The sequence below is a fragment of the Jaculus jaculus genome, chromosome 1, assembly GCF_020740685.1.
Source record: "Jaculus jaculus isolate mJacJac1 chromosome 1, mJacJac1.mat.Y.cur, whole genome shotgun sequence".
In the NCBI taxonomy this organism is placed as follows: domain Eukaryota; kingdom Metazoa; phylum Chordata; class Mammalia; order Rodentia; family Dipodidae; genus Jaculus; species Jaculus jaculus.
Window position 1 is genome coordinate 37,408,445 of NC_059102.1, and position 15,670 is coordinate 37,424,114.

At 39.4% G+C, this 15,670-nt stretch overlaps 1 protein-coding gene and 1 pseudogene across 2 annotated transcripts in view; both read left to right on the forward strand.

Annotated features, from left to right (window-relative positions):
* Hpse2 (heparanase 2 (inactive)) overlaps positions 1-15,670 on the forward strand; it is an 814,466-nt gene that overhangs the window by 752,994 nt on the left and 45,802 nt on the right. The gene's annotated exons all lie outside the window — the stretch shown is intronic.
* On the forward strand, positions 13,535-13,641 carry LOC123458075 (annotated as a pseudogene).

Below are 15,670 nucleotides of genomic sequence, written 5' to 3' on the forward strand. Positions count from 1 at the left end.
CTGCTGTGGATGCTAAAGTGAGCCGACTTCTCCCACCATTGATGGAGCTTCCCTGGAATTTGTAAGCCTGAAATAAACACTTTCCTCCCATAAGCTGCTTCTGGCCAGATGTTTATTCCAGCAATGATAAGGTAACTAAAACAGCTGAGGATATGGCTCAGCAGCTAAGAGTTCTTGTTGCTTAAGCATGTGGCCTGCAAAGTCCTGAGACCACTTGAGTTCATTTCCCCATAACCTATGTAAAAAGTCTGGAGTGGCTGTGCACATCTGTAACCCCAGTCTCTAAAGAACAGAGACCAGAGGATCATAGGGGTTCAAAATCAGCCCTGTGGGTTGAGAAAGAAAGAGACCCTGTACACAGTTGAGCTAGAGTGTAAGTTCTTCACTGGCCTCCATAGGCACATGCACAGTGCACGCATCACACACACGCATATATAATGCATACATAATACAAACATCATACATAATACACCACACCACACATACTCTATACACACATGTATGCTCATACATATGTACAAAAGAAAAATAGAAGTTACAGGCAGAAAAGCAACAGTATGAGATGACAAAGAGCTTATCCTTATTTATGAGAAGCAGCCTTTCACACTTGTGCAGGAAGAAAGGGTACAGAGGCACACATGCATTGAGTGGGCAGTGGGAAGCAAGGGAGGGGGTCCCAAGCCATGGCCAATAGCACTTTTTGCAATATATAAGGTATTGGCTTAGAAGAAAAGAAATGAGTACAAATGAGATTTGGAGGATAAAGAGAACTGTGTCAAATGATCATCTCAGAGATTAGAAAAGGCAAGTTTGATAGAGAAACATCACAGAATTACTAGTAATATTGAGACTATAGTTGACATTTGAGATCACATTAAAGCAAAACCTGTCTGTCTGATTGTGTGCTTTTCTCCAGCTACATTCAGCTGCTTGGTACAAAAAAAAAAAAAGGGAAATAATAGGTAGATAAAGGTATCTTTGCCTAGTTTCAAAAATTTATAGCAAAAATATTTCTAAGTAGAATCATTGAGTAAAAGATATGTACTAGTCCATTCTGTCCTGTCATACCAAAATACCTAAGGATGAGTAACATATAAAGAGATTTTGGCACGTGTTTCTGGGAACTGGAGATTCTAAACACCATGGCACCAGTGACCCAGTGAGGGCTCCTTAGCTGTATCACATCATGGTAGGAAAGTAGTAAAATAGACCAACCATGTACAGAAGAGGCCAAGCATGTAGAGTGGCCTGCCCCTTTATTATAACCTGGTTTCTTGAGAAGTAGACTGGTCACACAAGACCAGTCCAATTCCTGAGAAATAGCATAGGAAAAACAGGACCCCATGACCTAGTTATCTTCCACTTGGCCCCATCTACATTGGGAACCAAGCCTCTAGCACATGAACCTTTTTGTGGGACAAATCATATCCACACCACAGTGGAGTATTATAAGTGTTGGCAGATATCACTACTACTAATTCACATTAGCCTGTTTCAACACAACAAAAATTAAAACATTAACTGGATTGTAGTGTTGTAACTTAGAAGTTTCAAAAACAAAATTTGAATGCAATTTAAGGAGGTATAATGCAGAAGTTTTTGTGTAATTCATCTTTTGTGAGGCTGCTGCTATGTGCATGCTGGCTGAACAAAAGATTTGGATGTGTCGGGGGCGGTGGGGGGGGGGGGGCGCAAGCACCTGAAACTGTAAGCTAACTGAAAAACAAATTTAAAAATTAAAAGTGATCTATCTTGCCCAAAATGAACATGAAAATTTTATAAATGAGTCCAGGGTGTAAAATAAGTGGTTCTCAGTTACTACCACTGATTTTTCACAGTGCCTTCCCACTGTGCAAGTAAGTCTCTGTCAGAAAAATTGGAGTGGTTTGGCTAGAGACAACTGAATTTTGCTGAGTGGGATAGAGCTGTCAGACTCATATGGCTTTATCTCTTTAAAATATATGGTCTACCTTTTCATTTGCAGTAACTGTAAAGCCCATTTGGGGCCATAGTAGCCCAGTCAGGTGGCTCCCCGTGTTCTAACGAAGGCACTGCATATCTCTCAAGAGGACTGCTGCCCTTCCAGCTCCCACATCAAATAGGAAACACAGTGGTTTGGTCCCAAGATTCATTCTGGGTGTCCATGTTTCTGTAGTTCTTTCCTTTCACTTACCAGTCAAAGGTTATTATAACTAATTGGGTGTCTGTTCTCCACTGGCTCTCATGGTTTGATCTGCACACACTTCACTTCACTGATGGAATCACCATGTGGCCTGGAGAATGAGGGCTGATCAAAGTGCAAACCATGCTCTTGCTCCCATACTCTTTCCTGGAACTTCAGCCCTGCCTCCAGAAATGCCCTGTAAAACTTGGATCATATGCTTTTTTGATAAAATGATATAACTCGGAGAATATAAGCATCTTGAATTATAAAGCTCAGCTTTCAAAGCTTAAGTGTGTTTGAATTTAAGCCAGTCAAATGAGCTAAAAGCTGACTGGGAGAAGGCAGACCCAGGAAAATGAGGAGTGACTCTGGCTGAGCAGAGGGTGCCTTGCTGGGGAGCCCTTCAGGGATGAGGAACTCTCAGTTGTTGCTTCCCACATCATCATTGTGAATCTAAGATATATGTTTAATGAAATGTAGATGATATGAAATTTGGAGTTCTTTTCCAAGGCATAGAAAATGTAAGTGAGAAATACACAGAACAGAAAAAAAAAAAATAGTGCCACAGTTTCCATCTATAAAAGCCTCAGATAAGCAACCCGGGAGCTTAGAAAGGAAAGGATCTGGAGGAGTCAGAACAGAAAGCAAAGCAAGATGTTACTGGCTTGGCTGAGTAATGGCAAGAAGAAGGCAGGGGGCGTAGATGAAAGACACAGTAAGAGATAGAAATAAAGGACATGAAGGATTGAACTGGCAAGGTCGACCGTAACAATGAAACCAAAGGTTCCTCTTACATTTTGCTCCCATTTATGTGACATCCCCACCAGGATAATCACATCAACACTACAAATTCCAGAATACATTGTGCTCCCCTAGGGGTAGGGGAGTTTAGAACTCTCTCCAAGCAAGGGTGGACTGCTAAAAATCTTTGCAAAGAATTTGAGTTGATATATGCATAGTTGGACCCATAATATTCTCTACCAGAAATTTATACCAGCTTCATTCCTCTCAACTCCAGTGGGTCCTGATCCTAATATAATAATGGACACACCAAATTAGTCCTTCCCCATAACTTATTTTAGGGTTAAGATGTTCTCTCCAGACCTCGATCCTGCATTTATTCCCACTTGGAATTCCCACCCCATGCTTCTTCCAGTTAGTGTCATCTGCAAACTTAATGATGACCATATCTGCCTTTTAGCCTCGGGTCCTTAGAAACAGTGTTCTCTGTATTTATTTTCAGAGTTGTGAGCAGATGGCCATGCTGCATGAGCTCAAACAGTGAAATCTGAACCAAACAAATGTGAACGAGATGGACTCCCCAGGACTAGTGTTAAAGTTTACATTATAGGACTTAATTTAATACAGAAGTTTGGGTTATTATAAAACCCTATGTTAAAGTTGTGCTGATAAATCTGTTACAGTGCTATCAGAGAAACAGCATCTGTATAAATGATTTACACATACATCTATTTTTACAGCCACAATAAAGTTGTAGATTGCTATGTAGCTGTGCAAACACCAATTTCAGTAAAACTAAAAGTTTATCTGGACCTGATTTCTAACCACAGCGCTGGTGACTAAGGTGTCCATCCACTGTCATGCCCAGTCTTCTTCCTACTCTGCCCACACCCAGGTCCTTAAGTGAAATACATTGCTGTGCTTCTGGGAATATGGACTTCTTTTCTGAGGAATGATGGCAACTGTCATAAAATATTGTTCTGTGGAATAACTAGGGTTTGTGTAATGCTGGGAAATAAATCTTAGACAATGAATTCTTAGATAAACCTTTCATGTAATTTTTTCTTTGAACATATATAGAAATGTCTAGTATATAGGATGGGTATTGTTACTAGAGAATTGTCATCATGATTAAATGTTTCAACTTAAGTTTTTGATTATTGCATTTTGATTACATTAACAATTGAAGTTGGAGCATTATTCAATACTGCTATTGAAAGCTATCAAAAACTACTATGCTCATACGGTTAAATTTCTGAAATCTTTTAAGGCGGTGAAATACTGGAAGTCTTGCGACCAGTCTCACCCTTCTGACTCTGCCTGGCCCCCACCTCACCCCACTATTGTGTTTCACTTCTGCTCCTCTGAGAACCAAAGGCCACACACTTAGATGAAGGCTACTCCAGCAGCATATGGGTCTGCTTGGCTTTCACTTTAATTTAATATAGACGTTGGTATTGTAATCAAACTAAAACCTACATCAAAGTTGTTCTGACACATCTAATAATATGATTGCTATATGCCATGAGAGACATTATTCACCTATCAAATTCAGGGCAAATTCTTCAATTTCCTGTAACCACCAGCTGCCATCTTCTATCCCATTAAAGGATTTTCCAGCCAGGCATGGTGATGCAAGCCTATGATCCTTGCACTAAGGGAGTTGAGATGGAAGGATCACTAGTTCCAGGCTAGCCTGAGATACATAGTAAACCCCTGTATCAAAATAATAATAACAAATAAAAATATAGTAAAGCTTCTCTCCTTGTATATTAATAAAAGCTACTTTGGATCTCTCTTAAGCTGTCTTATCATTAGGTGATGTATAAGTCTCTCTTCTAGTTTTTAAGTATTCTAGTCTATGTGATAGTATATGCCCACAAAATAAATAAAAAGAAGATATGATGCTAGCATAAGGTTTTTAAAAGTAAAGATTCAATAGCAATGAAAATGTATCACTTCAAAAAATGCCATCAAGGAAATAAAAGGTGAATCCTTGTCCTTTTCTTCAGTCTCTCTCAGATTGTTATGGTATTTTATTTGCAATTTAATGGTCTAAGTGAATAAAATTAAAACTTAAATAGCACAGATTATCATTCAGCTTTGTAATGTGCATTTAAGTTAATGAATTTTTGAGTATTATGTAGAATTATCAGTTATGTAATTTGTATTGTACACACACATGTGCATTGTTCCTACCAGAACAGTGAAAACACAATAAAAATCTACCTCAACTGTTTTTATTCCACTTTTAGATGTTTGAGCTTTCTGTTTTTTGATTTTTTTCTTTAATCTTTTTATCAAAAACTTTAATTTATAAAGTTAATTGCAATTTGGTCATATTCACATGGGGTTATACTCTATGTACCCTCTCTCCTGCCCCCATTCTATTATGGTCCTCCTCAGTGAGGTTACCAGTAATCACTGTGGGGTCGTGAATATACCTGTCAAACTCTGTGGTGGGGACAATGCCAAGGAGTACACCTTCTCCCACTCTGTGTCTCTTACATTCTTTCTGCATCCTCTTCCACAATGTTCTCTGAGCTTTGGAGGGTATGTGAAAAGTCTTCTTTAGTATTTAGCTTTCAGAACCTCAAATTGTCTGTTTTTATGAGTTTTGAGAATCTTCAATGTGTACCAACATCTCCATGTTGGAAATTCTCAGGCTAGCTGTGAAAAGAGCACTCGTATTAGTTTGCTATTTCCTCTGTAACATCTCCTGGGCCCTGGCAGAAGTGATAGAGATAACTTGTCTCATGCTAGGCAGTTTGCTTTCTTTTCTTGTCATGCTGATGGGTCTTGGGTCTCCCAAGTATTGCTGCTATGTGTAAAAAGCAGATTCTCTAGCCTAGAGTGAGAGCAGCATGGATCAGAAGGGATAAACATAGACGTTTAGAAGGCTTTTTGATGGGCATAACTTTTTTTAGCCATCTTTTAAAAAAGGATTAAGGAATAGATACCAGGGAGACAGAAAGCACAAACAGAACCACTGGCTCAGTCCAAAGAAGCTCATTACATTATAAAAGGACCCTAACCTTTTAGGCGTTCTCATCCCATTTATGGAAAGAACATCTGAATTTTTTTTTTTAACTATCTTTGGCTAAGGAGGTAGAAAAGATAGGAGTAGGATTTGCCATTTTCTCATGAGAATTGATAAGGAAACTTACATGATGCAGAAGTGAAAGATCAGGTATTAAATCTATATGCTATTTAAACTTTAATTCTTATTTATTCATTTATTTACTTGAGAAAGAGACAGAGAGAAAAGAGGTAGAAAGAGATGAGTATAAGTGCACCAGGGCCTCCTGCCACTGCAGAGGAACTCTGGATGCATGTGCCCCTTTGTAAATCTGGCTTTAAAGTGGGTACTGGGAATTGAACCCAGACCACTGGGCTTTTGCAAGCCCTAAACTTTAATTCTTAATAATACAAGAGAGTTTTATGTCTGTGATATTCATGTATGTATACATGGATATTCATATATATATAGGTACATGTGTATGTACAGCAACATATACATTTGTGTGCACATGCCTATGGAAACCAGAGGTCAATATTCAATAGCTTTTCTGGCCACTCTCCACCTTATTTTTTGATATAGTGTCTCATCTCAGAGTAAATCTAGAGCTCTCCTAGTTGGCTAGAATAGATAGCCAGTGAGCCCTAAAGGTCCTCCTGTCTCTGCCTCCCCAGCATTTGGATTATGGCATGCACCACCACACCTAGCATTGTTATATGATGGATAGAGATCCAAACTAAAGTCTTCATGTTCGTATAGTGAACACTTTACTCACTAAGCCATCCCTCCAACCCCCACTTATACTTTCAATGCAATTGCTGGCTCTGAAAACTTCAGAACATTGGTGAGAAGGGACTAGGAATATAGCTCAGTGGCTAAAGGTGTGTGCTTGTAGAATGGTAATGATAGCAAAGCTGGGATAAAATTTTCCACCCAGCTCACATTATGTGGATAGTGTACTCTGTACATATCATTATGCTTTTGTTAATGTCAGAATCATCAAATTATATAATGGATTTCTAGTAATGTCATCATTCCAGATTCAACAAGCTATTTTCCAGCCTACAGATTTCTAAAATTGGACTTTCCTTTGAACTTTGAAAATCTTACACATTTCAAATAACTTACATTCTGTTTCATATGTGTTTCTATGACAAATTTACTCTTCTTTTCCATTTCTCTATCAACTGATATTTCTTTACACAAAGTCTTTAAAGCCTATAGATGAAACTCTTTAGTCATGTAATGATTGATTTTCAATATTTTTGTCACTTTATGTGAAAATATCAGAGCTAAGTACTGAGCCCATATTGTGGCTCCCGATTTGCACTTATTAAGGATAAGAACTTTATTGGCAAAATACTTACTCCAAAATGTCCCTGTCATTAACCTATAGTTACTTCCTGAATGGTAAGAACAGATGATGACTGAAAACTCAATAAATCTTTTTAATGCTGGTATGCTGTGCCCAAACAAAAGCACCTGTTTGCTGTCTCTGCTCATATGTCAGCAGACATATAGAAAGAGTTACACCACAACCCAGAAAACTCCTGGGATAGGGAAGACCCCTTTGATTGATTTTGTTTCTAGTATGTTCTTTGTTGGATATGACCCAGTTTGGAATTATGGGTTTACCAGTTAATTACCATGCCTCCTTTTTACTTGGTATCAACAAAAATGGTCACCATGCTGATACGTGTATATAAGACCCAGGACAAGATCCAAGCATTCTGCCTCTTCTCCCTACTGCCTCTGTCTCCTCTCAGGATTCCCAGACGGAGGCCGGTTTGAATCCATAGGTCTTGTGGTCCTCAGTCTGCAACTGCAATGCACACCTCATACATTTCCTTCTTCATAAGCAGCAAAGGATCAGCCTCGGTTACAGGAGGTGAAGAGGAACAAAGGCGTTGTTTCCCTCTAGACTATTATCTTATTCATGCCCTGACTTCAGGTTGCAGCAAGCGCCTTGGAGATTTAAAATTTTATTTGTAAATCATATAAATCCTTATGTCAATGAAAATATCCTGAAAGTCTTCATACATACAATTTCTTCTTAAAGGATGATCTTGCCTTGCATCATGCATCTTGAAACCTGGATCCACTTGCCTTTGGGCCTTGCAGATCAGAGTCTAGAAGCTAGATGACTTTAGTAGATCCTATAAAACAATAGGCCACATAATGTGTTTTTTAAAAATGATGTGGGATAAAATTTAGAACCACTTCCTGAAAATACAGGTTTTAAATCTCGCTACAGATAGCCCTTTCAGTCTATAAAATTGTAGCTTCTTCTGCTCAGTAGTGAAGGAGAGATGGAAGTATGGACTTACTTATCTACAGGCAGTGTTTCTTTTCCTCGGGAAAGATCATGAACTTACAAGAACCTCAAGTGTAGAAAGTCTATCTCTGATGTTCAAAAAATGGAAAGGAAATATCCTTACCTTGCTAATGCCAACTGAGCACTGGGCATATGTGCCCTGCAGAGGGTATATTGATAAACTCCTGTGGTCATGCTTTCCCACCAGTTACACACTGTAGCCATTTCAGGTTCAGCCATGCATGCCAGATTGAATTAAATGCTTTTTTAAAAGTCTTCAAGGCAGGAAAACATCTTTCCCCAACTGGTATTTTTTACATATTTGTTAATGAGTGTCTGCACAATAAAGATGTGGTCTGTGGCTTCTTTTCCAAGAAGGCATCCAATTTGGCTCTTGTAGATGTTGCTGCTACTCAGATATCATTTAATTCTTTAATTGAAGCAGCTGCAGAATAGTTTGTGAACAACACAATGTTCCACAGGCTTTCCTGGAGCTCTCTGAGTGAAGACCACCTTTGCTTGTGTTCTGGATTACTTGAGCTTGTCAGAGTACTTGGCTGTCAAGAAAGCATCTCCTCTGTAGTCACTGAAAGCTAGTGTTGACCTACTGAGATGGGGCCAGATCTTTACTGATTTCAGACTCATTTTCCATCCTGAGACTGAGGAAGGTGCTATCAGGATGCCACTCTGGATAAAGGTCTCTGCAACTGTCTCTCTAGAGATTTCTCCACTGGCTCAGCTATAGTCTGCCCATAAGACAGCAGTTATAACCTCCTCCCTAAACACATTAAATGTACTCTAATTTTTCTTTCTTACTCAAGTTCTTTTGGTGCATAAAACTTAGTTGTTAAAAGCAGGAAAATGTATTTGGTTAAAGAAAGAACCCACTTAGTCATAGGAGTTCACACGTACCTGCCCGTAAATACCCAAAGGAGGAAACATGGCATCTCACAGCATTAAAACTCTGCTTGGAAACATGACTGGATTTTGCCTAATTAAACTCAGAGTTCTTGAAGGTATGAGACTGTATATTAGTCATTTCTGTTGGACCAGTACATCACAGGCACACAGCAAATGTTTACTGATGATGATGATGATGATATCTAGCCAGGAAGCTGTTTTATTTTTTTATTTTTTTTTAATTTTTATTTATTTATTTGAGAGCGACAGACACAGGGAGAAAGAGAGAAAGACAGATAGAGGGAGAGAGAGAGAATGGGCGCGCCAGGGCTTCCAGCCTCTGCCAACGAACTCCAGAGGCGTGCGCCCCCTTGTGCATCTGGCTAACGTGGGACCTGGGGAACCGAGCCTCGAACCGGGGTCCTTAGGCTTCACAGGCAAGCGCTTAACCGCTAAGCCATCTCTCCAGCCCAGGAAGCTGTTTTAGATATTATCCATTCATTTGTATGTATTTGTAGAACTTTGCCCATAAGCTGACTCTAACACTTTGGGGAACACATGTCACTGATCCCCAGCTTTTATTTTTTTTTTAATATTTTTGTTCATTTTTTTATTTTATTTATTTGAGAGCGACAGACACAGAGAGAAAGACAGATAGAGGGAGAGAGAGAGAATGGGCGCGCCAGGGCTTCCAGCCTCTGCAAACGAACTCCAGACGTGTGCACCCCCTTGTGCATCTGGCTAATGTGGGACCTGGGGAACCGAGCCTCGAACCGGGGTCCTTAGGCTTCACAGGCAAGCGCTTAACCGCTAAGCCATCTCTCCAGCCCTATCCCCAGCTTTTATATGAAAGTACAATTTTTCACTTTTAACCTTTGTATTTGTGCCCACTTTTCTTTATCTTTTTCTGTCCCCGCCCCCCTGCCATGGATACTTTATCTTCTGTTGATTCTCTTTTCATTACTTAGCTTGGTTGAATTCTGTCTTACCTGCCTTAAACTATGTTTTCCCTATTTTTTGATCCTTTCAAGAACATATTCAGAGCTGAGCATGGTGGTGCATGCTTTTAATCTCACCACTCAGGAGGCACAAGTAGGAAGATTGCTGTGAGTTTGAGGCCACCCTGAAATTACATAGTGAATTTCAGGTCAGCCTGGGCTAGAGCAAGACCCTGCCACAACAACAAAAAAAAAAAAGTTGGCTTAGCACTTAAGGTGTTTGCCTGCAAAGTCAAAGGACCCTGGCTCGATTACCCAGGGCCCACGTTAGCCAGATGCACAAGAGGCACACATGTCTGGAGTTCATTTGTAGTGGCTGGAGGCCCTAGCACACCCATTCTCTCTCTCTTTTTCTCTCTCTCTCTCTCCCTTTTTCTCTATCAAATAAATACATATAAAATATTTAAAAAATATATTTAAAGAAGAAAAGGATATATTCCAATATGATACATAGGAACACACATAAAACGCCTACTCACTCCACGCAATGGGCTATTCCCTTTACACATACTGCCTTGTCTTCAAGAGACACTTGTATTGCCTTGCCTTGTCTCATATTGTCTTGTTTTGACTTGTAGATAGGCACATATATTTTTTTACAAAAGAGAATTCTGAAGATTAGAAGGAAAGTACCTGCAGTGTGCCAGACTCACCTGGAAAGTGCTCAAGCTAAACTAGAATGCAAGACTAACTTCAGTTACTAACACCCACATCATAGCTTGCAAAAAGACAGATGTTCTGAGTAAAATAAGCACTTAGCCCCAGCTATCTACACACCTTCCCTCTGCCTAAAAATCCTGTGTTCCTCAAGTCCAATTCTCTATCACTACCCTCCGAGTTGCTTCTGACCAACCCTGGGAGAAAGCTGAATCATATTCAAGAGACTTCCCTGTTCACCTTATTTACCTTCCTGCTTTGAATTTTGAAGAGAGCTTAATGACTATTTTGGGACATTAAACTCTGGGAGGGCTGACTTTCCTCACTCCCATTTCATGAGTAACAGTCAAACAACACTGGAGGAATAAAAAATTACAAGCAGGAACTAGTTTCACCTGTCAGGAGTGGGCCAGGCATTTCCCAGGCTTCATGTGATCATCTGTTGACCACAAGGAAGGTTTTTTCTAGTTTAGAACTTGCAGCTCAGTGCAGGTGAGTGACTTACAATAAACCTAAGTAAAAACAACAGCTTTAGCTGGAATTTGAATCCTGAGTTCTGACCACAAAAGCCATGTTTTTGCCTAGTCAAGGAGTTTACACAGCATCCATAAATCTAAGGAACCAACACATTGCAAAGGCAAAAATGGCAATACAAACATTTATGCATGGAAACTTTAGTTAGGTGGGATGACTTGAAGAAAATTTTCTTAAATAAACCTTAACAGAACATTAGACATTCATGTATATCACCAGCTTATAAAATTTGAGTTTAAGGAGGCAATTTCTCCCCTCCTCCACTCCAGAAAAATACAAGTATATACTGAGGTATGTCAAAATGTCCATTTATGAGATACTCTATGATGTTTGTAGAGGGTATCCACCAGTATTTCCTATTTGTCATTCTCTAGGTTAGTGGCTTTCCAAACGAGATGGTTGGGTATGACCTTGCTCCACAGGGAACATTTATAATCTCTGCAAGCAGTCTTGGTGTTACAACTAGGGAAAGGTATGATAGTGGCATCTGGTTGTCTAGGCCAAACTAAAGCACATGAAAGCCTCCCATAACTGAGTATCAACTAGACCCACATTGTTAATAGTGCTGAGGGTAAACGTAATATAGTCTAACACAGCTTTCTGTGTTTCTACAGAGAGAATCATTCCTGTTACCCTGGTTTTGGTTGTTTTCTTTGTTCTCTCATTTGTTTCATTTTGTTTTGTTTTGTTTTATGAGAGAGGGTTTCACTATGTAGCCAAAGCTGTTTGGCCTCAAACTCAGAATCCTCCTGCCTCAGTCTCCCATGAACTGCAGTTTCTGCCACATGTCACTATTCCTCACTTGTTTCCTTGCATACTTCATAACTGTGCTCAGGATTAGGAACTTCCCAAGTAATCAGGGAAACTCTAACTAGAAAACTTGGCAATCAGTGAAAATAAGAGATCCCTTATTACTTCCCTTTCTTGGAGGCTGAAATCCACTTTAATGTTGAGATTTGGGGAGTCTGTTTCTTTTCTCTAATTAATTGTCAAATCTGTCCCATGTTGGCTCATTGTACCTCAGGCCCCTTTGTGAAGGTCTCAATAATGACCTTCCCACTTGGGCTGAGGCTCCGTCAATGCTCAGGTATTTAAATGGCAGCAAAGACAAGTACATGGCTTTGGAGGCAATTCAAGCAAGGAGAAATGCCTTTAACTCTTGCTTTCCGAAGCATCTAATTTAGCCAGTTTTAGTGACTCTAACAGAAGCATTCAGTGGAAGGAAAAGGATGTGGCCAATTTCCATCTCCAACACAGTGGCTCTGAATGCTAAGGCATCCCAGTGAAGTCAGTAATTAGTGAGGCGAGATGGTTTTTCCTCTGCCTGTGTGCTCACACGTGATCTATTTGATCAGGCTGACACTTTTAATTGTAAAAAAAAAAAAAAAAAAAAAAAAAAAAAAAAAAAAACTTTATGTTTTATGAATTTAAAGATCTGCAATAATGAGGTTTTTTCTACATAATTTTAATGCATTCATTCATTCAACAAATATTTATTGAGCACCTACTATGTGTCTAATCACTAGCTTCAAGCCGAAGCTACAACTGTACTGCTTGGGTAAACTACTTGGTGTCTCTAGCCCTCAGTGTCTTCCTCAGCAAAAAGAATATAAGTAATAGTGTCTCCTCATGAAATTGCTTCCTGAATTCAACAAGAGAATGCAATGAGAGTGGAGTTTACCTTAAACACTAAAGAATATTGTTGGCCCAGCTCTGAGAAAACCAACGCCTCCCCTAGGATGGAGTACAGGAGAAAGCTAAACTCAGTAGAAAGAGGCTTCCCTGGGGGAAGCTTCATTTAGGTGAAAGCACAAGGAATGAGGAGGAGTTAGCCAGTGGGGTCAGGAATCAAGGAAAGATATACACAGACCAAGGAAGCAGTCTATCGAAAGCAGGGTATGAGAATCATCTTCAAGAAGTTTCAGGGAAGAAAGATCAAGATGCTGGAGAGTAGAGGGAGAAAACTGGACGGCAAGACACTACCCTAAGAGCAGTGAGAGGGAAAATATGCTACTTGCACTTTAAAAGAGCCTGACTGGTCTGTTCTCTCCACAGGGAATACCAATAACCTTACTTAGGGGTGCCCTCAGTAGATGGGAGCAGGAAAGAAGGCATATAACAGTGTAACCAATGCAAATATGACCAATATGCGATATGCAATATATTCATACAGTAAAGTTTATAATCAATGTTTCAAAATAATGCCAAGCTTTGCACAGTGGCGGTATCAGCCAGTGAGGTCTATCCGAGGCATGATTATTGCTAATTGAAAACTTTTCCTAAAGCAATGTCTAAAAAAACATTCTATCTAGTTGCAAGGGACAAGGAGAGCAATGAGGAAAAATGTAGTGCTTTGAATACCTCCATATTTAAAACAGGAATAAGGAGGAACATTAGATTGTTAAGAAGAAAAATGAATAAAATATGAGTTTTTTTGTTTGTTTATTTGTTTGTTTTGGTTTTTTGAGGTAGGGTCTCATTCTAACTCAGACTAACCTACAATTTACTATGTAGTCTCAGGTTGGCCTTGAACTCATGGCAATCCTCCTACCTCTGCTTCCTGAATGCTGGGATTGTGTGCATGCTGAGTAAAGGTTGAGGATGAGTCCAAGAATGATACTGGAGTATTTGACTCAACTATTGGAATTCAAAGGAAACTTGGACTAGAGGAGGAATTGATACATTGGACATTTTACATGCTAATATTGAGGTACTTATAGAGTTATAGAAAAGACATGTAGGAACATAGATCCATTCTTTAATATACTTTTGAAAGGGGATTAAAAGGAACTAGTTCAAGCTTAACAAATCTATCAACAGAAATATGAATGTTAATTCTTTTTTAAAAAAATTTCTCATTGTAAATGTCTAATATGGAAAGGTTAGAAGCTATTCTTCAAAAGAAAATTAATCTGTGATCCTACTGCAAGAGATGACTATTACATTCATTGAGAGTCCACTCATAGGATCATTCTATTTTAGTGTGTGCTTTTTCTACAAACTATAATGAGTATATTTTTGAAGTCATTAATCATTCTTCTAAAATATGATTTTAGTAATAAAATAGTCACAGTTGAATCTACCATAGTTTTTCTATTAGAATACTTACTAAGTAATTATTTCAGGTTTTACCCATTGACTCAAGCCAATCAAGATCCCTTGATTATAAGGAGAAAAAGAGAGGAACTCTGCATAACTGAAACAGAGAAGAAAAAAGCTAAAACACCCAGTTTAGAAAGGATGCATTGTGACAACACATAGAATGTAGATGACAGCACCCATGAATGATGTCATGGCACAAAATAAGTGTGCGCCAGGGTTGGGAAGATCACTTATTTGGTAAAGTACCTGCCTTACGAGTATGAGGATCTGAGTTCAATCCCCAGTACCCACATAAAATGCTGGGCATGGAGCATATTCCTATAATGCCAATGCTGGGGAGGTGGATGGACACAGGAGGATTCCTCGAGCTTACTGGTCAGCTACCATATAGCCTGAGTGAGAAGCTCCAGGCCAGTGAAAGACTGTCTCAAAGAGAAGTGAATAGCAACACCCAAAGTTTTCCTCTAGTCTCCACATGCACATGCACACAGTTTTACCTCTGACTTTTGTACAGTGAACAGAAATAAATAAACATAAAGAAATAAAAACTAGGCTGGAGAGATGGCTTAATGGTTGAGGTGCTTGCCTGTGAAGCCTGAGGACCCATGTTCGATTCTCTAGGTCCCACGTAAGCCAGATGCACAAGGTGGTGCAAGCATGCAAGTTTGCACATGTGCACAAGGTGGTACATGCATCTGAAGGCCCTGGTGTGCCAATTCTTTCTCTCTCTTTCTCTCCCTGTCCCTCTCACTCTCACTCCTTCTCATAAAAGGGGGGGGGGAGGACAGTCTATTGGGCAAGCCTCAGAAAAGAAAGAAAGAAAAACCTTGAACATAAAAGGCCAAGTAGACAAAGGCACTGTGGGTAAGTGTGGATTTATACTAAAATCATTAGTCTACCTTCTAGCCTAGAAGCAATGATAACTGGATAGTTTTGAGTAGTCAAAATGGGTTAAAGAGAATTTCTTTCCCTCTACAAAGGCAAACATAGAAAAATATACCTTCTAAAATTTACAGATATGTTTCACCACATGGGAATTTTCTGAATCTAGCTTTCAGTTCCTTCTCTGGAAAAGATGGAGTAACAAATTCTTTCCCCTGCACGTTAGTTTTGGCATCCAGCCATATCTTGTGTTGAAGGAACAGTAATATTCCTCTTCATCTCCTCTTGCTTTCCAAGACCAGCTGTCTAAGGGAAGAGTAGTACTGCTGTGGTACTGATGCCCACTCAGAGTGAACTAA